The 463-nt window shown below is 66.3% G+C and overlaps 1 protein-coding gene across 3 annotated transcripts in view; it reads right to left on the bottom strand.

Moving 5' to 3' along the window:
- Positions 1-206, bottom strand: part of LPP (LIM domain containing preferred translocation partner in lipoma) — a 791955-nt gene extending 791749 nt beyond the window's left edge. For all 3 annotated transcript variants that reach the window (XM_027775024.1, XM_027775025.1, XM_014590977.2), the window contains exon 1: positions 50-206. The gene's annotated coding sequence lies outside the window, so the exon portion shown is untranslated. The remainder of the gene's footprint in view (positions 1-49) is intronic.
- Between the last annotated feature and the right edge of the window lie 257 nt (positions 207-463).

Genomic DNA, 463 nt, shown 5'->3' on the forward strand with positions numbered 1-463 from the left:
ACCCCCGCGCCCAGCGCCCCGCGTCCCAAGCGGTCCAGCCAGCCCTTACCTTGCAGCGCTCGGCTCTCCCCCGCTCGCTAACGCTACTTATCCCGGGAAAGCTCGCACGGGGCCCTGGAGCGAACCCACAGACAAAAAGTGAAACTTCCACAGGGCTGGAGCGGCTGCTGGTTGGTGCCTTTCCCCCTCCTTCCTCCCCACCGTCCCCACCCCCTCCCCTCGGCCTCCCGTGCGGTGCCCTGAGAGCTGGAGGCTGACGTCAGGGGCCTGAATTCCTGACTTTGCCTGCACGCATTTGTCCATGTAAGGTATGGGAAGGCGTGTGCCCGCGGGGCGCCGCGTAGCGCTTGCCTGGCGGGGGAGGGGTGCCCGCAGCGGGCTGTGGCTTTGCCAAAAGGTGGGCGCACAGAGGGCATTGCATTTCCTGGGAAGAAGAGGAGGAGACGGGAGAATGCAGGGAGCT

Source organism: Tupaia chinensis, unplaced genomic scaffold (assembly GCF_000334495.1).
Source record: "Tupaia chinensis unplaced genomic scaffold, TupChi_1.0 Scaffold000515_1, whole genome shotgun sequence".
In the NCBI taxonomy this organism is placed as follows: domain Eukaryota; kingdom Metazoa; phylum Chordata; class Mammalia; order Scandentia; family Tupaiidae; genus Tupaia; species Tupaia belangeri.